The 26,590-nt window shown below is 30.2% G+C and overlaps 2 pseudogenes; both read right to left on the bottom strand.

Moving 5' to 3' along the window:
• Positions 1 to 16,222: 16,222 nt before the first annotated feature.
• On the bottom strand, positions 16,223 to 24,825 carry LOC114162226 (uncharacterized; annotated as a pseudogene).
• Positions 24,826 to 24,830: 5 nt separating this feature from the next.
• LOC146883517 (uncharacterized) lies at positions 24,831 to 26,077 on the bottom strand (annotated as a pseudogene).
• Positions 26,078 to 26,590: the final 513 nt, after the last annotated feature.

Here is a 26,590-nt window from a genome sequence, read left to right on the forward strand (position 1 = left end):
AGAGTATGATTGCTTCAAATTTTGAATCCATAAAAGGCACTACAACAATATATCAAAGAATAATCTGGAATAAGACAAGGATAGGGGATGCCACAATCTAATAGATTGATAATTCAAGTGAAGATTTGCCACAAAGATTTTAATCTTTGATAAGATTCAGTTATAATCCAAATACCAAGAGAATCCTCTCTTCAAGAATGTAAATGCATATAGTATGACTCAAAAGTGTCTACATCAGTTTTTGGTACCTCTATATATAGGCACATAAGTTTAAGAAAACATGGAAACCCTACAAGAAGGCTCGAGCCCAAAAACATAAAATCACAACTAATTTCTAAAAGAAAACTCAAAGCCCAAAAACATAGAAACATAACTAATTTCTAAAAGAAAGCCCAATGTCCAAAAACATAAACTAATTTTCCTAAGAATTATCCTTCAAATGTGCTTCAAGCCATGATCTTCATATTATTTAGATTTCTAGTAGCTTGTAACTTCAACAACCTTGAATATATTTGTTCTTCCATCTCTTGCTTCTTACCCTTGTGATAGTTCCTTTGAATTGTAAAGGTTCATCTTCATGTTCTTCTTGTATAAAATCCAAGGATAATCCTCTATTAATTGCTCATCATCTTGAGCATCAGTCTCAACATTATCCAAATTGTGAATGGGCAACCATAACGGATTACCATGAATGAAATTATTATCTTTCTCATGTGTATTTTTTTCCAACTTGTTAATGTTTTCAATGGTTTGGTCTTCTATGAACTACACATCACGACTTCTAACTAGCTTTTTCTTTACAGAATCATACAACTTGTAGCTAAATTCATCTTGACCATAACCAATAAAGATACACTGCTTTGTCTTTATGTTTAACTTGGATCTTTTATCCTTTAAAAAATAAACAAATCCCCTACAACCAAAGACATGCAAATGATCATAACTAACATTCTTGCCAGACCAAATTTTTTCTGGAACCTCAATATTCAAAGCAAACACAAAACTAAGATTAATAACATGCACAATTGTAAGCAACACTTCTCCCTAAATGTGCTTAGGCAACTTTGCTTCAAAAAACATACACCTAATTCTTTAAACTAAAGTAATGTCCATCCTTTCTGTTAAACCATTCAACTAAGGAGTTTTAGGAGGAGTCTTTTCATGTTTCATACCCTACCCAATGCAATAATGATACTCTCCACTATTATCAGTACGAAAACATTTTAGCTTCTTCTTTGATTACCTTTTAACCTAAGCATGAAATCTCTTGCAGTTTTCAAGTACTTGATCCTTTCCCTAAAGTGTGTAGGCCCATAGCTTCTTAGAACAATGATCAATAAATGTAACAAAGTAAAGTGCAAAACTAAATGACTTTACCTTGAATGGGCCATAAACCTCACAATGCACCAATTTAAGCAACTTTTACTTCCTTGAGGGAAGATGTTTCTTACAGGATACTCTATTTTGTTTACCAACCATTTAATCATTGCTCCAATTGTCGAAATTTTTAGTTAATCAATTAAGCCAATTTTCACTTATATGACCAAGCCTTTGATGCCAATAAAGATGCCTCCCTATAAATAGTATTCACATTTTCTTTAGCAAACAAAGCTTTAGTCCAATACAATTTAGAATTTCTCTCCCCTTGGCCATAGCCGAGCTACCTTTAGTGAGCTTCCATTTACTAGAACCTAAGTGATTGTCATAATGTGCATTGTAGCACCACTATCAATAATCCACATGTTTTCATCAGATACAAATTAACGGATTCAGTCACGAAAAAGAATAAGATCACAACCTATAGTAAGTAGTAACACGATCATCATCATCATAATCATTCTCTTTCTACTTTCCCTTTTTTCTCTTTGTTCTTCTTTTCCTCTTAAAATATAATTTTTGAATGTGTCCATCTTTATTATACTAATGACACTCCATATTCTTGTATCTTAACTTAGACTTACTCCTATTTTTACCTCTACCACCCTTCCTTTCCTTTTTTGACTTCTCCCCTTATTTTCTATGACAAACACCTCAGGCTGAGATAAAGAACCACATGCCTTCCTTCTCATATATTTCTTAAGAGCACCACTCTTTGCAATCTGGAAAGAAATAATCACATTAGGGGTTGAGTTTGTAATTGAAACCCAAAATATCTCCCAAGACTTTCGTAGAGTATTCAGTAACCATAATCCTAAAACTTTATCATCAAAATTCATACTCGTTCTTGAGAATTGAATTAGGAACCCCTAAAATTCATTTAAATGATTTGAAATGGAAGAACTCTCCTTGTACCTTAAGTTCATCAAGCCCTTCAACAAATTTTATTTATTACTATTTGACATAGAAGCATACAAAAACTCAATCTTCTCCCACCAAGTTCTAGCATATGTCTCTTTAGCAATATGAGTATAAACAATGTCTTCTACATATTGTCGAATAAAATCACACACTTATTTGTGTTCAAAGTGTTAGCACAAGTGACCTTGGTGCATGGATTTGATGAAGCAATAAGATTATGTGTGGTTGATAAAGAATTGATTAAGATTCGTTAGTGATCAAGCATCTGGTTTGTTGAATGTGGAAATGACATGAAGATCAAGGAGTTTGAAGATTGTATTGTATTTGTATATTATATGACATATGATAGATTTATTTTGTCTTGTCTGTGCCCTTTTCAATCTGTTGAAAAGGTTAGGAAAACTCTCTCTCTAGATTACACAGTGTGCAACTAGTGTTTGAAGATCTTGAGATCTTGGAGAAAATTTTTGCTTGCTTGAAGCTAGAAGAACACATGTGTGGTTCGCTAAGGAGAGCCTCCATCAGGTTTGGTTGTTCTTGTACTTGTGTGTGGTTCTTGGTGTAATTTCATGTTTGTAAGGGGAATTCTTATAGTGTAGTAGATAATATTCCTGTGGGATTCAAAAATCTTGGTGTTTTGCTTTATTCAAAAGTGTAATATTTGAGGGTTTTGTAAAACTTTTCATATAGTGATGATCAGGCTCATGTTGTCTTGATAAATTGGATGTAGCTCAGGTATTGAGTGAACTAGTATAAAAATTAGTGTGTGATTCTCTCTCTCTTATCTTATTCGTCATTTAAATCTCAAGAAAACTCATTAAATCAATCCTTTTAATATGTTCATGTGTTTTTATGTTATCTAATAATATAGCTAAGTTACGTATATCAATTGGAAACAATCTTGGCTGATAAAACATGTTGTTTGAGTGAGTTTAGTGCTTTTCACATTTCTGCATAATTTCTCCGAATATCAGTTGATTGATTTTATCTTTTAATCTGTTGAATCATTTTTCATGAACAAATTAACCTATTATTTTTTTAATCAACTGAAAAATGTGATTCTACAAAAATACATCTCTAGTTTATTAGTCAATTGAATTCGTTTTAAAAGGGTTTTCATAAGGTTTAATTGGACATATTTTTTTAATACTCAGCCAATTCAACACCCCCCCCCCCTTCTTGGCTTAGAAAGATCATTTAAACCTACATAAAGTCCCACTCTTCATCATGCTAAGAATCTAGCTTATGGGTAGTAAAGACGAGAATATGTAATTTCTTCAAAAACAATATGTATTTTATCATTTCCTTCCACAAATGATAATTTGTACCATTTAAAGAAATCATCATTTAAGCAAGTAAATATAGCCCCAAACTAAAGAGCTTTGATGTCACTCTAATGGGGGAACAAAACAATAACCAAAACCCTCTCAATGTGAGAAGTAAAAACTCACAATCACAAGGCAGTAAATCAAGCTCTAATAATATCAAATATGAGTGTAAGAAAGTCAAATCAAAAAGCATAAACAAGTGGCTACAATCAACAAATACATCAAAGCAATGATGCTTTCAAATATGAAGAACAAAGATAAAGAAACACAAAATAGAACAACAATGAGAGACTACTTTCTCTAACCACAAACCTCCAATTATGATCACAATGGTCAAAATGAAAAACCATATATACAAATCTATTGTCAAAATTTCAACTTGATCGATGGAGCAGGAATATGTCAACATATTTTCTCTCTCTCTCTTATCTCATTTTCAATGGCTGCGAAAATAAGTTTTTCTCTTAACCTAAAATACCTTTCTCCATTTAATTTAACTCAGACAAATTAGGTTTAATTATGTTGGACCATTTAAACCAAATGAGTCATAGCCTTATCTAACACACCAATCTGATACTAAGGACGATATTTTCTGACTATAAAATTTGTATAATTTGACATGTATAAGTTTTGGTAACAACTTGATATAACTTCAATAATAACAACTATTAATAAAGTGATTCCGCATAAAATTTTAATAAAATCACATACAATAATGGATAAACTATTTGAAAAGGGAAAGATGTTAATCATTGCATGAGAATGAGTAAGGATCGTTTTTCTTTCTTCATTTATACTAAAAATAAACTCTATCCCTATGTTTTAACGGTCATAACAAAGCACTTTTTATATATATTTTTCGCAATTGTGAGAAAACATTTTGAAAGGGATATTTGGGCAGGGGACCAAGACCCTGCATCCAGTGTCTACTATCTTGCTTTCATAAATATTTATGTTTTCAATGTTTGATACCCTTTGGACATAAATTCAATTGTCAAAAGAAATCTGCAAGAGACCGTACCAATATGTTTTTTTTACGATAAAAGGCATTGAAACTATTTATCTTTATTTAGAAATAAATAAATAAAATAGAAGTAGTGCTTCTAATAGGTTGGTTGAAGTGTAGTTGAAATCACTTATTATATTAATGTCCTATATGAAATAAGATATTACAAAATTTTATTGATGGAATTTTTTCTATTGATAAAATAAATTTGTCAATAAATTTTATTAATAGATTGTATACTTTTACTTATTGATGCATCAATAATAGTTTTGTTGATAAATTTTATTAGAAATTAAATGTTTTTTAATGAATATTTTCATTAGTAATAGATTCTTTGATAAAATTCATTAGTGTACCATACCTAGCCGGCCCCGCTAACATATCAACATATGTCACCCTTGACCGACACCTATATCGGCCAAGGCTGGGGGACTGGTGTATCACACCAAGACAATTCAACAAAATAGTAATAAAACGATGCTTATGTACCAAAGCATTCAAGTAATCAGCCTAGGCCGAGCTGACCTAAGCTTAACCGGCCTAAACTGGTAACCTAAACATCTAGAGGAACAACCTGCCTAAGACAGCACATGAGCAACACAAACCGCCAAGGAAAGTAGCCGGCGTAAGCCGACAACCCCAATATACTTAGCAAAATCAAAGCCCCCCTAGTATTCAATGGGTCCACCTCAGGGCCTGGGGTAGGGCCCAGGCCTACTTACAGCCCAAACTAAGGTCCAAGCTAGGGCCCGACTCATGGCATAACGAGACATAATTAATACTCTATAAATACACGTGAACCCCAATAATTAAGGTACGCATTCATTACTACATTAATCACCTGATTTGACCTTTTGAGAGCTTTGACTCACTTGAGCTTCGGAGTCCCTTCTGCAGGTAACCCCTCTTGGGTCCAAGCCGATATGTACCAACCGGGAAGAGGCCAGCTGAGGAGATAGCGGACTACATGGGTAAGGTGACGCTTGTGCCTAACTTATTAATAATTTCAATTTTTTATCATCAAAAATTATTTCAATCAATAAAATTCATTAGTAAAATGGACATCAAAGTTGGTAAGATAGATTCTAACTTTTTCACCAAATCTTACGAAATATTTGTTATAAATTAATAGGAGATCAATGCAAAGAAGGAAAGAGGAGGAGAGGAAGAGAGTGAAAAAAGTCACAACAACAGCAATAGAATCGAATGAGGAGAAAGAAGAAGAGGATGGTGAGGAAGATAAGAACCAAATCATAATATTTAATGACAATCAAAATTCGTTAATAATTACTAGTGGATATCTACCGATAGATTTTGACCATCAATAATTATTGATGGACAATTATCGATAAATTTTGATCGTTAATAACTACTAACAAAATAAAATTTATTGAAATCGATGAATATAGATAAAGTATTTGTTTTCGACCTTTAAGAAAAAAAAGGCTTCAAAATATTTTTTAGTACTAATTGTTTTACGCCTTAAAAACAGCCTGATGTACTAATTATTTTAAGCCTCCAAAAAAAGGGGCCTCTCAAAAAGTTTGAAAAATAAAGGCTTAAATATGGATTTTGTCCTAATATTCGTTCAGTTTGTTTAATTTGGTCCTAATATTTTTTTTTTGTTCAATTTGATCCTAATATTCGTTAATTTTGTTCAATTTAGTCTTTTTTGCTAACGCCATTAATATAATTATTGGATTGTGAACAGTAACCGACACGTGTCATTTCGTGATTTTTTTGGTTTTTATTTTATTTATATTTTTTAAAAATCTTCACCTGTCAAACTAATATCATATTACATGTCAGGGTCAGCTTTTTATATTCAATTTGATCCTAATATTCGTTATTTTTGTTCAATTTAGTCCCACACTTTTTTAGAATTGAGCAATTTAGTCTCTTTCCAAATTGAGACCAAATTTAATTTGTATATAAATGTTATACTGATATTCTTATTAAAATTCCTATTTTTATTAAATATTTTTAATGTAGAGTTAGATTTAATTTAAAATTAAAATGAAAATTTTAAAAGTAAATAATAACACCATTGATTTAAAATTTTAAGATGTCAAAAATAATATAAATTAATATAATTGATTAATATAATGTTTATGCTACTTTATATTATTTTTTACCTCTTGAAATTTTACTTTATATTAATATTAATTATTTATTTCATATTAAGTCTTATGTTATTTCATATTTTTCACAAATAACTAATGAATTCAATATTTATGTTATTAATACATTAATAATTCACGAGGAACAAGAGGATAGAGGTAAAATTATAACTTGTATTCAGATATGGCAACGAGGCAGGACGAGAACGAGTTTTGTTATCCCATACACATTCCCATAAAATATGTTCTAAAAACGGACAATTCACGAACAAAAGAGCACTTCCTGAGGCGTGTATAATCATTGATCTTACGGACTTATCCACGGTGTACTGCGCAAGTCCCCAAGATACAATAAGAACTTCCCGGATTTTTGAATTTTTTGAGGATCTCAGAACTAGCAAGAAAGTACTCTTGAAAGAGTATTTAACCGAGGATAATAGAAGGAAGAAATACGAGAGAGAAGATAGCTTAAAGAAAGAAGATAAAAGAGTGAGAGACGATGTGTTTTGGAGAGCACTAAAACCACTTATTTATAGGTGTGAATGAGGGAAAGGATGGGCTGAAATCCCATATAGTTTCACCAACGTTCAAAACCAATATTGCAACGTGCTTTGGGATATTCAAGAACCAGAATTATTGCATTAATCATGGAATCAAAACGGAAGCATGATATTGCACCAAAACAAAATTATAGCAACGAAGAATTTATAGCTGGTAGCCACGTTCAAATCTTTTGAAATGTTTAACGCTTACTTCACAACAATCCTCCACAGATTGCAAAAGATAAGAAAGGAAAGAATGAAAGAAGAAAATTATGGGTCTCATAAGATGTAATGCATTGGAGCTGGTATAGCAAGCTATATGAACCAGTCCTGCACAGATAAACTTAACACACAATTTAGTTTGTATAGCAAGCTATATGAACCAAAGACACTTGATGTGTGTTAGTGGTTGATCAATCACAATACACTCCCACAATTCTTGTTGTTAACACTCTATTGCACTTACTAGGCCATGCGCATGCCCGGTATTCATGAGTGCTCTAGAGATCATGCCAAGATCACATATAAGTGGTCCCACTTGACACTCATATAGGTGATTTCATCAAGTGTATGCTGCAAATCATACACCACCCATAAGGGATATGAAAATGATTAAAACTTTGTTTAAACTAAAATTCTTACACTACATCAAATTTTAATTTACAAAGTTTAACCTCTCAATAATGCAGTCTCTAGCACTTTCACATACACCATAGGAATGGACATAATTTATTTAAAAATTAATTTAGTGCTATCAGAACTAACAAGTGACTTGTTTTTACCCATATGAACCTTATTCATGGGATCTCCAATCACAAAGGTTGGGTTAGCATCACTTGTTTGTTTGCAAGTGGCTTAAGTCACATTCCCCTCAATGTTTCTAAAATCATATTTCTTCTCAAGGGTTTTGTCAGAGGATTTGCTAGATTCCACATAATAAATGGAAACAGTTCCACTCTTTAGCAACTGCTTAACCAAATTATGTCTCAATTTTATATGTATATTCTTTCCATTATAGATCTTGTTTTTAGCTATAGTTATTGCCGATTGGCAATCACAATGTATAGATACAAATTGGGTTGGTTTCATTCCTAGAGAAATGTTTGTTAAGAAGTTTTTCAACCACTCAGCCTCACTACCAGCCATTTCGAGAACAACAAACTCAGATTCCATTGTTGATCTTGCAATAATTGTTTCCCTAGCTGATCTCCATGTAATTGCACCACCCCAAGTGTGAATACATAGCCACTAGTGGATTTGGTCTCATTTGAATTAGTGATCCAATTAGCATCACTATACCCTTCTAGTACAGCGGGAAATCCACTATATTCAATGGCATAATCCATTGAACCTCTTAAGTATCTTGTAAGTCTTGCGAGTGCATCCCAATGTTCTTGATTAGAACATTGAGGGTACCTACTAAGTCTACCTACTACATAAGCAATATCAGGTCTTAAAAAACCCATTAAGTGTAATAAGCTCCAAATTATTTGGGCATACTAAGTTTGAGAAACAGATTCTCCTTTATTTTTCATTAATTTAGAGTTAGCATTATAAGGGTACTCACTGGTTTAAAGTCATAATATCCAAACTTCCTAAGAAGTTTCTCAAGGTATTGTTCATGGGATAGTAATATACTATCTCCCTTCCTTATGATTCTAACACCTAAAATCACATTGGCTTCACCCATGTCTTTCATTTCAAATTTAGATCCTAGAAACAATTTAGCTTTAGAGACTATATCAAAGCATGTACCAAATATTAACATGTCATCTACATACAAACATATAACGACACATTCACTATTCTCAGATTTAGAGTACACACATTTATCAACATCATTAGGTGAAAAACCATCACAAAATAAGACACTATCTAATTTTTCATGCCACTATTTTGGTGCTTGTTTTAACCCATATAAAGATTTTAAAAGTTTGCACATCTGATTTTCTTCACCAAGGATAACACATCCTTCAGGTTGAGTCATATAAATTTCCTTCTCTAATTCATCATTTAGAAAAGCAATCTTAACATCTATCTGGTGTATCACTAGCTTATGGGTAGCTGCTAGAGCTAACAAAACTCGAATAGAAGAAATTCTAGTCGCAAGGGCAAAGGTATCAAAGTAACCTATGTTGGGTTTATTAGTAAAACATTTTGCTACTAATCTTGCTTTATATTTATCTATGGATCCATCAGGGTGATACTTTTTCTTAAAGATCCACTTACAACCAATGAGTCTTGCTCCTTTAGGCAAATCTACTAAGGTCCAAGTATTATTTTTCTCAATTAATTCAATTTTAGTCCTAATAGCCTTATCCCACTATTTTGCATCAGGAGCATTAGTAACCTCTAGAAAACTTGTTGGATGAATTTCAACTAGATAGGTATAGAAGTCATCTCCAAAAGAAGTTTCTTCCCATGTCTTTAAACTGTCACTCGTTGCATCACTATAAGTATCTATAGGTTGTTCAAATATATCACTAATCTTTAAAGGAAATTCATAATTATATAATTTTATATTTTTATAAATTTAGAATGACTGAATTATAAAATAAAAAATATTAATTGTAAAATTAAATAGTTAAAAAATTATAATTATGATATTAAAAGTATAAAATAATATTTTTTATTTTTTATTTAATAGTTTTTTCTTAAATTTCTCAAATACTCAAAACATAATTAAATTTTATTATTATTTAACAACGAACAATGACAATTTTCCATTTTCTTAGTTTTATTTTCATTTATACCAAAAATAAATTCTATCCAAGTAATTATTTTCTATCTGTCAATAACCAAACATTTATTTGAATATTTATTTTAACAATTATGAGAAGACATTTTGAAAGGGAAAGTTCGGACAGGGAATATTTATATAACAATATCCAGGCTTTCAAATTGTCAAAATAATCAATATTATTTTAATATCAAGACCCAGTACCATATAAAGCACAGAAACCATTTATTTAGAATCAAAATAATAGAAGTAGTGTTTTTAATAGGTTTGTTGGAGGGTTGTTGAAGTCGAATATTTATGTCGAGAGTAGTGAATGAGAAATAAGAGCTGTACGTAGAAGAAGATTTTTGTAAGAGAAACAATTTTCAAAGTATGATTTTATGATAATTTTTTTTTTTATTTTGGTTTCAGTTTATCTATTACAGTAAAAGAAGAAATGGGGATAGACTTGTAAATAGTGGAAGAACTTTTTACGTATGTTTTTAATTTATCTATACCTATATAAAGCAATTTTGGATTTTTTTTTTCCACATCTTTGTTTTAATTTGATTCTTTAATAAATATTGCTTTTTAAAATTAAAACAACTTTTTATCATTTTTACATTTTAAATAACAGTTTTGTGTTTTGTTAGATTTAACTGTTTTATTTATTTAATATTTTTAAAATTAATTATTTAAATTAAATTAAAAATCCTTAATAAAAAATTATGTAGAAAATAAATAAAAAATTATTTATAATAACATTAAAAATAATTTATATTTAATTTTAAACTGAATATACATGTTATATATATAACGCATTACGTGTTTTCACTGGTCTATATAATATATAAAATAAAAGATATTTGTTATGTCGTGTAAAACAATAATTAAGGTAGAAACTGCATATTTAGTTGTAAAATTAGGATTTTTTTCTTAAATTGATTGATTGAAAATAAACAGATTTGAATTAAAAATTTATAATAAATGTAATTGATGCGGTTGAAAAATATTCAAAATATTTATGTATTAAATTATTTATATATTTTTAGTTAGTGATATTTTATTGTGGATATAAAATAAATATAAATAATTGATAATAGCACAGTAAACGTTAGTGTAATATTAAACAAATTAAGGACACAACTAATCATCTTGACTATACCCACTAGTGTGTTTTAAAGTTAAAATAAGTAAAATATTTTTCAAAGCAAGCAAACACTCACTATAATCTTCAAAGAGAAAAGATCTTAAATCTTTTTTATACTAATATTTTTATATTAAGTTAATTGTAAAATTATGTTTAAAATAAAAAATCTCAAAAAATATTTTTAGTACTAATATATTTGTATTAAATTAATTATAAAATTTTGTTAAAAAAAGTATCAAAAATATTTTTTTATTGATATTTTTTTATTAAATTAGTTATAAACTTACTTCAAGAAGAAAAAATCTTTAATATTAATATATCTCTATAAATCAATTATAATTTTATGTCTGAGAATAAAATTTAATTAAATTATTACTTGTTAATTTTTATTGGTATTAAAGATGATATTTAATGAGTTAAAATATTTCTCAGATAAATTATAATTTTGTTTACGGAAATGATTAATTATTTTTATTCTCGTATAATCAATTTTAATTTCTATTTTTTATCTATGTCTCATCTATTATTGTTTTTTTTTTCTAGTTATTTTGTTGTTTTGTTCTATTTTTTGAATTTTTATTAGCTTAGAAATTTGTTTCTTTTGTTTATTTTGTTTTTCAGTATTTTTCGATTTGAGTTCATAATTTTTTATATATTTTTTGTGAGGAACTGAAATTATATTTTTGATTGAATTGTAAAACTATTGACTTCGGATAAAATTTAGCCATTTGATGAATAATGAAAGATGAAAAATATCTAATGAAATAAATAATGAATACGAGATCGGATCGGAAAATGGTGTAGAAATTAAATAAAATTACTTACAACAATTTAATTGATAATTTTATATAAAATGTTAAAAGTAAATAAATTTTAAGTAAAAAGTTTTATTTTTAAACTTGTATTAAACCTCCAGCATAGCTTTGAAGAGCATCTATTCTTAAGATCGTGAACTTTACTATCGCAACCACAAACAAAAGTAGAAAAAATAAACATCATAATTTTTATAGTGCCCAAATAATATATAAAGGAGAAAATAGTTATTCTAGCACTAAATTTAATTTTCCGCTAATGAAAAAGTTAGGACCCATCCCACATTCCTACCCACCCAGTCATATCAAATAAATCAATTCAAACAGCAACAAACTCTTCTCTGATCGATCTCCAAACTAAGTACTTAAATGCATACAGGGCCTAAGATTTTCCTTTGACAAACTTCCTTATTTTGGTTAAAAAGTATTATTTTATTTTACTTAAAAATTAAAAAAATAATCAATTTTAATTCTAATTTTAGAAACTTTGTTAACTTTGTCAATTTTTTTTTGTCAAAATATATTTTTCCGCCTCCAATCTGCAACTTATCTGACACCATTTTTCGAGTACAGTTTGCAACAACTCCACTGTCTGCGGCACACTGTGCCACATAAAATAGTTTTCCCATTTCCAATTTCCGTTTCATCTTTTTAAATTTGCATCGATGAAGATAAATGTTCAATTGAAGTGATTGGTTTTAAATTTTGATAATCTTCCTTGACACTGGTTTTAAATTTAAGTGATTATGATGGTGGGGTCAGACCTGCAAGCATCACTCATGTTGGGTTTTGATCGAGAATGAATTTGGAAAATTAAAAAATATGTTAATTTGAGGGAGAAGATAGGTGAAAGTGAACTTATTTAAATTCAATTTCATTTAAAATTTATGTTGTGCGGATGAATTTGAAGAAAAATGTTATAATTGAATTGTATAAATTTGAATCGATGAATATGTATATTTTTTTTAAGTAAATTTAAAAGATAAGTGAATAGATTTAAATTTTATGAAAATTAATAATAATTTGAGTGATGTAAAAAATAAAATAAAAAATTATAATAAACAAAAATAACCTTTTAAAAACTATGAAGTAATTTTTAAATTAGTCAAAATATTAAAATTTAAAAACTATTATTTGATAAATTTAAAAAAATTAAATTTTTTTCAAATTATATTAAATAAGTATTATTATTTTTATAATAATTATATTATTTAAAATTATTATTAATTATCGTTATATATATATATATATTAATAATAATAATAATAATAATTATATAAATAATTATTATTACATATTATTATTATTGATTATTATGTTATATATGTTATTATTAATAATTATTATATTGTTATGTAATCGGTTCCAAAACCGGAATATAATATATATATATATATATATATATATATATTTTTTTTTTTTGAAGAAATGAAAATAAAATATGTATATTATCATTGATATTTGAAACATCATGGATAAAAGTAAAACACATATAAGATAAGGTTAAAATCGTAAAAATATTGTTTGTAAATCTTTGCAGTTTATGAGGAATAAATTTTGTACGCTATTACAAATTCATCCTTTCATTTTATTTAAATTATTATAAAGGAACATGAAAAGAGTTATCTATTCGTGTGCACAAATCAACTGATTTAAAGAATTCTCTGAAATGAACACAGCGTTAGATTCCAAATGAAGATGGATCTAGAAAAAGGGAAAAGAAATTAACGAGTAGTGAAAATATTAATAATGAATTTTCATAAAATAAATTACAATTTAAATTCTAGTTGTAAAAATATAAAAGGAAAATTGGAAATAATTGAAAACTTCAAAAAATATACAAAAGCATCTTTAATTGAAATAATATTAAAAAACATACTTAATAATAATAATTGAAAATAAAATAAAGGAAATAGATGATCATCATTTATTCAAATTAGGGTCAAATTAGCTAAACCATCTTCCATCCATTGTATACGTTTTTGGTCTTGTGGTCTACTATCGGCTGCATCGCAGACGGGGATTGCAGGGTCTTCATTGTCGTTTTCTTCATCTCAGTGACCTACCCTTCCATGTTGCCATATCTCATTCACATTCACAACATTTAATTTTCTCAACGGTTTATGACCAAAGTAATGTGATGTGACCACCCTAGGAAGATGTACAACATTTAATTTTCTCAACATTTTATGACCACAGTAATGTGATGTGACCACCCTATAGGAAGATGTAGGACTCGGGTAAAAGTCCCCTCAAAGTGGAAAATGCATATCGTTGTCTTTGCATTTTGTAAGACCTGAAAAAGAAAGTATTTATTAAAATGAAATTGAAGAGACGAAGTAACATTATTTTATTTTATTATTATGATAAGAAGACGAGTTACCGCTAGAACTTGTGAATTTGATTTTCATCTAGGACATTTATTAGAATTATTTTGGAAGACGAAAAGCAAAGTAAAGTGATTCAGTGTATCTGGACATCAGATAAGAAAATAAAAACACCACTAAATGGCTAATGAAGGTAAATAAATAGACGTATCTGACTTCTGTTTTTATTACTTTTATGAGTGCAGTATATTATAGGAAAGAAATTATTATAGTAGAAGGAAAACGTTGTTATCGAACAAGGTAACGGGAGTTAACTGATTTTATGATTTGTTTATCTTTTCATTGGAGTTATCATGGTCATATTATTATTTGTTCTTTATATATATATATATATATATATATATATATATATATATATATATATATATATATATATATACCTTGGTATGTTTGTCTTTATATTTACATAAAATTGAACCAACAATTTATAAAGTGTTGTAATAAAAATAATGACTATTATTACCATGGATATTGTTTGGGTGAAAATTAGATGATGTATACAAGTTTTAAGGTTCGGTGCAGTTTTCATATTGAAGCTTCTATTAATGACTGAGGAAAATTGTTATTTAATGTTTAGAAATTTTAGTGTAATCCATTTTAGTTGATTGTGAATCATATGCGTGTTGAAAGGTGCTTTTAAGGTTTGCAGTTTTTTATATTTATTAAAACTATTATGAAAATACATATGCTACAGAGGTAATTATCTGTTGGGAAAATTCATATTTAATTAATTTATTATACATAATGTAGATTATAATATTTTATTATATGATTAGGACATTATATCATGGGGTTGTGATAATTTATACAATATGAGTATTTGTAAGAATAGTATATATTATATATTAATATATACTTTAAATGTATAACAAATTGAAGTTATTGAACTATTTAATTAAGGTGTAATAAAAGGTCAATATATTTATGAAGGTGTATATAGTAATAATATATTTATTTATTAAATTGGATAGCAAAAATGCAGGTGTGATGTTTTATTTTGATCCAGGTAATGGCTAAAAGGTACTAGTTATATTACTTTGGATATGTTATTAATATAATATTTGTTTATTTGATTTTACTAAAGATCACTACCTAGAAAAACCAGCGTCATTAAAAGAACTGGTGGTTTTCACTAACTCCTAGTAAAGCAGCACTTACTGGCAGTTTTGAAACCTCTGGTATATACCGGCGGTTTCAAACTCCTGGTAATTACCGGCGGTTTCGAAACCCCTGGTAATTACCGACGGTTTTAAAACCCCTAGTAATTATCGGCAGTATCAAACCCTTAGTAATCCTTAGTATTTATCTGAGGTTTTAAAACCCCTAGTAATTACTGTCAGTTTTAAAACCCTTGGTATTCACTACGGTTTTGTAACCCTAGTCCTATTTCTTGTATGTAGTTTTAAATCCTTTATATTGTATAATAATATTGAAAGTTCATTTTTTACCCCTACAATGCAATTCATTATTTATTGATGTTTTTACTTTTCAAATTCCCTTAATTTTATTTATTATACTTTTTGAGTGCATATAATTCATAAAACATATGATATGAAAAAATTCTAACATTTAGATATTTGTTTATAACTAGATATAACATTCATAAAAACAAGGAACGTAGTCTATAAGTTCAAAGTAAATAATAAAGTTTAAACGTTCAAACTAGTGAAATATTACAATATCTTTGTTATACTTGTTATAAAGTCAAATAAAATGAAAGTTTAATAAGATTCTTCTGTATCAATCTTGATCTAAGTCATTTGTTTCTCCATTGGGAACACTCCCCTAATCAAATACTTAACATTAAAAATAATAATAATTGGTAACATTCTTTACAGTATAAAATATATATTAATATACTTAAAATTTAAATATTATCGATGATGAATGAAACACAGGAAAGTCATGAGGCAATTCTCCTTGATAGTTTTGTACAAAGAAAGTCATCATTGCCTTCATTTCATTGACTTGCGATGTTAATGAAGAAACCTATTTGAGAACATAACTAATCAAATTAATCAAACTGCCTGCATTTTACAACATGCCTAACAATAATACAAGCTTAAATCAAACTCAAAATCATCAACAATGAAACATATTACATCATGTTCATATCTTCTTTTGTTTGTAGTGCGTGATCCAATACATCATGTACATATCGAAATTAAATAAGCTCTAGTGCGCCTGTATGCTTTTTGTGAGAGATAATAAACCATATATTATTTTCAATCATTGTGCAAAAGGTTGAAATTTCAAATTTATTTAACATTCACATTAAATATGCACAAGAGAGAGAGAACTAACAATGATAGGTGCACTCACTAACCACTCTTCACATTCACAATGTGATACATACACCCAAATGAGGATAATGTTGTCTTAATAATGATAACAATAACAACAATGACAACAATAGCAATTTAAGGTGATTTAACAGCAACAAAAAGCATGCCTTTCACCACGTTTTTGGTAACCATGTGGGATGCTACTGTGCAGCTTAAAAGTGGGGTTCTGTATTCCCAATATAACAAGAAAAAAGACTATTTTCATGGCAATAAAATACCATTATACAGAAAAGATAAACTAAAAATAGCAATAATTGAAAATAAGAAATTATTAACCTGATTTTGTAACTGTTTATAAGAAGGACAACTCGAAGACACCCCACTATATGAATGTGCATTGAATGATAGAAATAAAGTATGTATAAGATACAATAATACAATATATTCAAGTATTAGTTGAAAATTGTGTACCTGGAATTAACAAAGGATCCATGGAAGCACGTAGTATGAGATGCTATTGTTCTCTTTCTGATGGATATTCTTAAATGTAAGAGTGTTTTACGTTGTTACTTAAAAACTGACTAATGGGTATCAGTTTTATAACCCCTCAGTAGAGACCAGGGACCTCTCAAAATGTATCTGATTATTCAAGCCCATCATAAACCGTTTATTAAACAATCCAACCCCATCACGAATTGTTCATCAGAATACCCAAAATTATATATATATATATATATATATTACCCATACAATAATTAATATTAACAAATAACTTAATTTATTATAAATGCTAATCCATAATAATAACAACATAGAGAATAATAATTTTATATAATAAAATTATATAAAGTATAACATTCTCCCACTTGGATAACATTAATAAATTAATTAATTATATCAATTGCAACATAAGTACAAATACCAATTAAGAAATATAAACATGAATCACAAAGATAATATCCGATAGGGATACTTACCATATGCTTAGATTCTTAAATAATGGATAATATATAGAATAAAAACAAACATAATAAATATGTGATCCCAAAATGGTTCATAAATTCTCTATGTAGAAAGAGAAAAGATGTAACGAAACTGACGTCATTGACAAATTTACATCTCATGAAAACCATAATAATATAAAGTGTAAATCTCAGACTCCCACTAACCCAATACATCAAAAGACTTAACCACACCCATATGAGTTACATGATTTTGAAAAACTCCAATAGATAAGCCTTTAGTTAGTGGGTCTGCTAACATATTTTCTATAGCAGTATGCTCAATCCGAGTTTGATAATCCAAAACTTTCTCTCTAACAAACAGAAATTTTATATCAAAATGCTTTGAGCGAGTAGAACTTCTGTTGTTTTGAGATAAATGGACAACAACAGTGTTGTCACAATATATCATAAGTGGCCTAGAAATACTTTCAACAATTTGAAAGCCAGAAATCAAATTTTTAAGCCACACAGCTTGACAAGTAACTTCATAACAAGCAACATACTCTGCCTCCATAGTGGAAGTAGATGTAAGAGTTTGTTTAACACTCTTCCAAGAAATGGCTCCTCCTGCCATCATAAAAATAAAGCCAGAAGTAGACTTTCGGTCGTCACGGCAACCAGCAAAATCAGAATCAAATAACCAATGACCTGAAGTTGATCAGACTTCTTAAAGGTCAACATATGATCCTTAGTTCCCTACAAATATCTAAAGACCTTTTTAACAACTTTCTAGTGATCCAAACCTGGACCACTCAAGTATCTCCCTAAAGCATTAACAGCAAAAGCAATACTGGGACGAGTACAAACTTGAGCATACATTAAACTACCAACAGCAGAAGCATATGGGATTTTTTTTCATTTCAACTCTGTCATTATCATTTTGAGGACACTGAGATATGGAGAGTTTGTCACCTTTTTGAATAGGTGCTGCACATGAGGAGCAAGAATGCATGTTAAACCTCTTGAGGACTTTATCAATATATCCTCTTTGAGACAAACCAAGAATGCCACGTGACCTGTCACGAGAGATCTGAATGCCAGAACAACAGAAGCATCACCAAGGTCCTTCATATCAAAGTGGCTATTTAGTATAAATTTTGTCTCAATCAAAAGTTCAACACTGCTACTAGCAAGGAGAATATCATCAACATATAAAACAAGAATGATGAAATGGCTCCCATTTTTCTTCAAGTAAATGCATTGATCTGAGGCATTTTCCTTGAAGCCAAAAGAAGTGACCACCTGATCAAATTTAAAATATCATTGCCTAGAAGCTTGTCTTAGTCTATAAATAGACTTCTTCAACCTGCAAACCAAATGCTCCTTACCTTTTTTAGCAAAACCATCAGGTTGAACCATATACACTTCTTCAAATAAATCTCCATTCAAAAAAGCTGTTTTGACATCCATTTGATGAAGCTCCAAATCAAAATAAGCTACTAAAGCCATAACAACACGAAAAGCATCCTTGGTAGAGACCGGTGAGAAAGTCTCCTTATAATCAATGCCATCCCTCTGACTATAGCCTTTTGCTACAAGTTTGGCTTTATACCTTTCAACTTTTCCATCTGGACTACGCTTAGTCTTGAATACCCATTTACACCCAACTGGTTTACAACCTAGTGGCAAATCCACAAGATCCCAAACATCATTATGGGCCATAGAAGCTAACTCATCATGCATAGCATTTAACCAATCATCACCATGAGAACTAGAGATAGCCTCTTCAAAAGTAGTAGGATCATCAACATTATTTAAATCATATTCATACTCTTGAAGATACACTAGATAATCATCAAATATAGAAGACCTGTGTACTCTTTGAGATCTCCTCAAAGAAATTTCTTCAACAACATCATCATGAACTTGTTCATCTACTACAGGTGATGTGGCATCCACAAGATCTGGAACAAATTCATTTTCATCACGGACAACTGGAATGACATTATTTGCTGGAAGATAAATGGATGGCACGGGAATAACAACACGGTCTTCTCTAAAAGTGATTGGTCGTGGTGTATTGCTCCCACTGTCCAAATCATCCTCAAAGAATACCGTATGGTCAGACTCAATAACCCGCATAGAGTGAGAAGGACAATAAAACCTGCTACCACGAGAACCCACACAGTAACCAATAAAGAACCCACTGACAGTCTTGAGATCAAGTTTTTTTAACTGAGGATTATAAGGCCTCACCTCCGCCTTACAGTCCCACACATGGAAATGTCTCAAACTTGGCTTCTTCCCAAACATGAGTTCATAAGGAGTCTTTGAAACAGACTTGCTAGGTACTTGATTAAGAATATACACAACGGTCCTTAAAGCATCTCCCTAAAGGAAATCCGGTAAAGAGGAATGACTCAACATACATCTCACCATCTCTAAAAGAGTGTGATTCCTCCTTTCTGCAACTTCATTTTGCCGAGGAGTACCAGGCATAGTATACTGAGCTTCAATACCATATTCATCAAGAAATCTAGCGAAAGGTTCAGAATTTCTTCTAGTCTCATCATATCTGCCATAATACTCTCCACCTTTGTCAGACCTTACACATTTTATCTTCTTTCCTGTTTTCAACTCAATAGCAGCTTTGAAAGACTTAAAAGCATCCAAGGAACTTGATTTTTCCTATAGGAGATCTATCCAGCCAAAACGGGAATAATCGTCTATAAACGTAATAAAATACCTATATTCGCCCAGGGAAGTGGGTGTGATAAGCTCACATATATCAGTATGAATAAGCTTCAACACATTATCACTCTTATTTGCTCTTGTATTCCTTACTTTTGCGGTAAGCTTGCCCTTAACACAATCAACACAAGTATCAAAATCAGAAAAATCCAGATCATGCAGAATACCCTCTTTAATCAACCTCTCAATCCGAGGTCTAGAAATATGTCTCAGACGTCTATGCCACAACATAAAGGAATTTTCATCAACTCTACTACGCTTATGTCCAATAACAGAATTAACAGACATATCATTCAGATTCAGCATGTAAAGTCCATCATATAAAACTCCTGAGCCAACAATAATTGAATTGAAATAAACAAGCTAGATCATATAGGAGTATACCTTCCTTATCAACATTCTTTTTCTTAATAATATAACAATCAGCTAGCTTGTGTCCAAATTTCTTACAATAGGCACAATTTCCCTTAAAGTACTTCTTCTTAGGCTCCAAAACCATTGATGCTTTCCCTGTGTTCCCTTTTTCAGGACGAGATTTACCTTTGAAGCCATTTTTCACAGGTTTAGTGCTTGAAGTAGTAGTTGTAAACTGCATACTATGAGACTTGGTCTTTTTAATCGATGCTTCCTCTTGAGAAATAATAGCTATCATTTCATCAATTGTCCATTCCTCCTTTTGAGTGTTGTAAGAAGTCTTCAACACATCAAACTGAGAAGGAAGAGATTCCATAACCTGCCAAATCAAGTAACTATAACCAAGATCTACCTTTAGAGATTTGAGTTTGTTATAATAGTGCACAAGCTTCATCATATGCTCACGAACACCACTGACACCATCATATTTGTTCTTCTCAAGAAGTGTCAAATATTGACCATTTTGAGCTTTATCAAAAGTTTTAAACTTCTCACCAACTGATCTCATAAAATCCTTAGCATTGTCATTATCCGGAATGCTCTGTCGAATAGACTTCTCCATGGTATATCTCATCACCATCAGGCACGCCCTGTTCGAGTGTTCCCATTTTCACGAGAAGCTCTTTGGACAATAGTGGACTCAGGCGTAAGAGCTGAAGGTTTTTCTTCTCTCAAGGAAAAATCCATGTTGGTAATTGCTAGATACAAATCCAAAGATTCTTTCCAGTCCTCAAAATTAGTCCCATTTAAAGTTTTGACTGAAGTCAATGGCATAGGCAAAGAAGCTGGTATCAAAATAACAAAGAAACATTTAATACACACTTATTGTGTAAATAAACAAAATAAATGTTTCTGAATACATAGCAAAATATGCCTATGATATCAAATTATTTCTCATTCACTATGATCCCGCCTAAGGGTCCCGAATCATAATAAATAAGAAATATAACAAAATATAAAATATAATAAAATACAATGCACATCTCATGTCAAAAGAAATCTAATACCGATAGGGTACAAGACAAATAATTGACATAATAAAATTCAAAACAATACATTGTATCAAGAAAAGTAAAATGCATTAATAATAAAATACCGATAGGGTATAATTAATATTAATGTAATATCAAATTAATTAATAAGATATTTAAATTATATAATTCCGACAAAATTTCATACAGTTGTACCCACGATAGGTGAGCTAACAATTATATAAAATTATATCATGCTTTAACAAAAATATATTAAATTATATAATGCATGAAATAATAATAATTATTATTATTATTATTGTTATTATTATTAATTTAATTATTTAATTATTTATTTTATTATTATTAAATATAATTATATTATTAATTGTTATTATTATTCCCGTAGTTACATTCTGAACTATTCCCGTAGTTACGGGGTTCTTTTCCTATAGTCAATGCAGTGTTCATTGTTTTAAAAGATTCAAAAGGATGTACATAAATCTGGTGCAGGTGGGCCATTGGTGCAAAACTTAAGCCACCAAAAGTGACCATCATCCACAGCGAACCACTACTGCGCATAACGTCGACGCGAACCACTGCTCTACAATGAAAACAACGTTCATCACTGCAGCGCGCAGACCATCATCACACAGATCGAGCACTGTCGTGACACAATGTCAAACATTTCTCGTGAAAGAGAAAATGAAAATGGTTGGTGGTCAAACGGGAGAAACCTAGCTTTGATTTGGGGTTTTGAAACGTGATGCACAATGATTTGGGGCTTTGATTTCGAATATTGAATTATCCAAAAACCAATTGATATTGATATATAAGGTTTTGAAAAACAATAAAAAATCTCACGAGCATAGATCGTGAAATTCCAGAAAAGGGATTTTACTCCTAATTAGGGTTCCCAATTTGGTACTTTGATAATATTAATTAAACGACATCAGACCAATAATTAATAAATAATTAAACTCCTTAATCAAATTTTGAATGCAATCAAAAGTTAAGGTCTTCCATAAGAATGAACAATTATGAAAATTATGACACACTTTCCAAAAGAATAATTATATTTTGTATCTTAATAGGCTATGTATAAGATACAATAATACAATATATTCAAGTATCAGTTGAAAATTGTGTACCTGGAATTAACGAAGGATCCATGGAAGCACGTAGTATGAGATGTTATTGTTCTCTTTCTGATGGATATTCTTAAACGTAAGAGTGTTTTACGTTGTTATTTAAAAACTGACTAATGGGTATCAGTTTTATAACCCCTCAGCAGAGACCAGGGACCTCTCAAAATGTATCTGATTATTCAAGCTCATCACAGACCGTTTATTAAACAATTCAACCCCATCACGGATCGTTCATCAGGATACCCAAAATTATATATATATATATATATATATATATATATATATATATATATATATATATATTACCCATACAATAATTAATATTAACAAATAACTTAATTTATTATTAATGCTAATCCATAATAATAACAACATAGAGAATAATAATTTTATATAATAAAATTATATAAAATATAACATTGAAGCCAAACACTTTAGATGGACAAGGTCCCAAACCTAACCCCTAACACGTCCGCAATGTTCTTGACTTTCGAAAGCAAAAGCTAAGGAATCGGTGCTAGATACATCTTTTGATTGGGATGTTGATAATTTTGATTCATATGATTGAATTTTTTCCTATACAAAACACGAGAAGAAACGAATTAAAATAACGTGAATTGTGGATGATCATTATAGAGTTTATTAGAATCAAACTTACACCAATTTCCCTTGCTTCATCACTAACAAATGTTCCGTTAGCATGCTTGTGGGTGGCTATCCATACCTCTCCTCTACTGACCTTTTGGCCACACTCTTTTTCCTATAGAGTTGAAGAAAAATTTTATGACACAATTCAAAAAATTAAAACATAAATTTAATTTGAAGATATGTAATATTATCACCATTTCATCTCTTTTCCTTGCAAGGCTCTTAGATCCACCTGTGTGAGCAATGGTTTGCTTTGCCCTATTGTTTTTATTTTTGAGGGCATGGTCCTAATCATCAAAGTATAAAAATTAATAATAATGAATAAGGTTTATGAAAAAAAGTTTAAATTATACCATTGTTTTTGAGTTTAGACGATAGTCAATAAAAGAAGCCCATTGGTCTCTATCTATTCCTTTTGGAGCCATTATGACCAATTCATCTCTAGTACATGTACCATCATTCCTTTGTTGCCATAATTCTTGTCAATGGTCTCTCCACTTTGTGTTAAGTGATTTGAGAACATAGTTTACATGAACATCAGAATGGACATCAAACTTAACCTTCAAAACATGAAACAACTAAAATTAACAACAATCATGGTATAATTAAATTATAAATTCAACTTTTACATTCCTTATCTGAATAGCGTTTTTAAGTATATCTTCTTTATAATCTTTAGGAATCTTCCTCCAACTAGAATAACTAATAGGAAAAGCATTGGAGTTTCTTGAAACACTACTTAAAAACCTATTCAATAATGCTCCACTATCTCCAATTGGTTGACCCTCATTATTCCATTGCACAACAATCCTTTAATTTGTAGGTAAATTCCATACATCATTGGCTTGTAGCTGTTTTGTATTTATCTTTCCTTGATCATCTATAAAGTTTGAAAAACAAATTAAATAGTGTAGATTTAACTAAAAATCTGCATGATTAAAAATAAGATTTCAGTGTAGACAAAATTTGATTACAAGTTTTTGGTATTTGATACATCAAAATCCAATAACATAATTTAAAACTGTGTTCCAGCACATAATTTAAGTAGTTGCATACTAATAACATCAACAAACCATGCTCTTTTTTCGTGCTACAAGCCTTTGTTGATCTTCTTGCAACTCAGACTCCTCACTTTCTTCCTCTTCACTTTCAGAATATACATATGATGTACTAGTTGAAGATATCCTCACTTTCAAGGTTCTTGGAAGTAAATTAGTTGAATGAAAAAAAAAACAAGTGTGCATAAATATGTGAAACGTAAATTACTTGGCTGAGGTGCAGGTGCAGATAGAAGGGGATCATGTTCATTAATTGGTTGAGGTGCAGGTACAGGTTGACCCTTCTGCTTGTGCCTTATTATGAACATATGACTTTAACTTTCCTAGATACCTCTCAATGGGATACATCCATCGATATTGGACGGGTCCTCCAAGCTTGGCATCTTCTACCAAATGCACAATTAAATGAATCATGACTGTAAAGAAAGAAGGAGGAAATAACATCTCCATGTAGCACAATGTGAGGACAACTCTACTTTGTAGTTGGTCAAGTTCATCCATTCATAAAACTTTATTGCACAATTGTCTAAAAAACATACACAGATCAATCAAGATAGATCATACTTCTTTAGGAAGTGTATTTCTCATTGCCAAAGGTAAAAGTTGCTCCATCAAAACATGTGAGTCATGACTTTTTAATCCACCAAGCTTACGTTGTTTGACATTAATGCATCTACTAATGTTACTAGAGTAACCATCTAGAACAGTCATGTTCTTCAAAGTTTTGAGAAAGATATCTTTATTTGCATTTGTCAATGTATATATAGCAGAGAGATATCTACCATTCTCATCAGGCCAAAGATCAGGTCTAATACCCCAAAGTTGCAAATCCTTTCATGCTTTTAGATTGTCTTTACATTTGTTTGAACTATCATTCAACAAGGTAAACACCACATTATCACATACATTTTTCTCAATATGCATAACATCCAAATTATGATGTAATAAGTTGTCTACCCAATAAGGAATTTCAAAAAATATACTCTTTTTTTGCCATTTTTGAGTGTCTAACTTGGCATGATTAACTCCTGTTGTCTTTTGGCTCGTTCTTCAAGTACTAGTTCTTTCCCAAATTCAACATTGACATTTTCAACTTGTTATAAGACATCATATCTTGACACTACCACATGTGGAGTTCTATTTTCTATAGTTCCATCAAATCTCATGCGAGCCAGTCTAAATCTATGCCTTCCATCTAACCAACGACGATGAATCATGAAACAAAATTTACCACCTTTAAGAAGCTTCTTAGGAGTTGTGTCAAAATTACATCTAGGACATGCCAACCCAGTATGCGTGTTCCATCCAGATAGAGTTCCAAGACCTGGAAAATCACTGATAGTCCACAATACGGCTGCATGCATATCAAACACTTCATTACCATATGAGTCAAAAGTTTTTATGCCTGTGCTCCATAACTCTTTCAACTCTTCTATTAGTGGTTGTAAATATACATCAATATAATTTCCTAGAGCTCGCTTTCCTGGAATGATCATAGAGAGAATAAAGGAACTTTGTTTCATACACATCCAAGGAGGAAGGTTGTACGGTATTAGTACAATTGGCCAAATACTATAACTGGTACTTAGATTGCCATATGGATTAAACCTATCAGTAGCCAAACCAAGTCTCACATTTTGAGGGTCTGAGGCAAATTAAGGATGTTTAAGGTTAAATGTCTTCCATGCCTTAGAATTTCTTGGATGCCTTAAGATGTCTTCATTTGTACTTTTTGATGCATGCCATCGCATATGCTCAGCTATTTTAGAAGACATAAGCATCCTTTGTAAGCGTGGCTTCAGAGGAAAATACCTTAAAACCTTTGCAGGAATCTTTTTTCTTTTATTACTTGTACCACTGTCACTTGTACCTTTCTTTTTTGCCTTCCATCTAGGTGTTTTACATTTCTTACAAAAGTCCCTATTTGCGTCTTCTCCAAAGTATAACATGCAATCATTTGGACAAGCATCAATTTTTGTGTAATGAAGACCAAGCTTGTTAATAATTTT

Source organism: Vigna unguiculata, chromosome 9 (assembly GCF_037176805.1).
Source record: "Vigna unguiculata cultivar grain cowpea cultivar isolate G323 ecotype 2 chromosome 9, ASM3717680v1, whole genome shotgun sequence".
Classification (NCBI taxonomy): domain Eukaryota; kingdom Viridiplantae; phylum Streptophyta; class Magnoliopsida; order Fabales; family Fabaceae; genus Vigna; species Vigna unguiculata.